Raw genomic sequence first — 775 nt, 5'->3', positions numbered from 1 at the left:
TTACACTAGAGTTGAACTAGCTCTATAGCCAAGTGCAAATAATTTTACATTAGAGTTGAACTAGCTCTATAATCTAGTTAAAATAATTTTGTACTACAGTTGAACTAGCTCTAAAGCCTAGTACAAATAATTTTACACTAGAGTTGAACTAGGTCTATAAGCTAGTTCAAATAATTTTACACTAGACTTGAACTAGCTCTATAAGCTAATTCAATTAATTTTACACTCGAGTTGAACTAGTTCTATATCCTAGTACCAATAATTTTACGCTAGAGTTGAACTATCTCTATAGCCTCGTTCATATAAGTTTACAAATGACTTGAACAAGTTTTATAATGTAGTATATACAATTTAACACTAGAGTTGAACTAGCACTATAACCTAGTACAAATAATTTTACACTAGAGTTGAACTAGCTCTATAAGCTAGTTAAAATAATTTGACACTAGAGTTGAACTAGCTCTATACCCTAGTACAAATAATTTTACACTAGAGTTGAACTAGCTTTATAGCCTAGTACAAATAATTTAACCCTAGAGTTGAACTAGCTCTATAGCCTAGTACAAATAATTTTACACTAGAGTTGAACTAGCACTATAAACTAGTCAAAATAATTTTACACTAGAGTTGAACTAGCTCTATAAGCTTGTACAAATGATTTTACAGTAGAGTTGAACTACCTCTATAAGCTAGTTAAAATAATTTTACAACAGAGTTGAACTAGCTCTATATCCTAGTACAAACAATTTTACACTGGAGTTGAACTAGCTCTATA

The sequence above is a fragment of the Triticum aestivum genome, chromosome 5D (assembly GCF_018294505.1).
Source record: "Triticum aestivum cultivar Chinese Spring chromosome 5D, IWGSC CS RefSeq v2.1, whole genome shotgun sequence".
NCBI lineage: Eukaryota > Viridiplantae > Streptophyta > Magnoliopsida > Poales > Poaceae > Triticum > Triticum aestivum.
The sequence above is the reverse complement of the archived record's forward strand: the minus strand, read 5'-3'. Positions refer to the sequence as shown.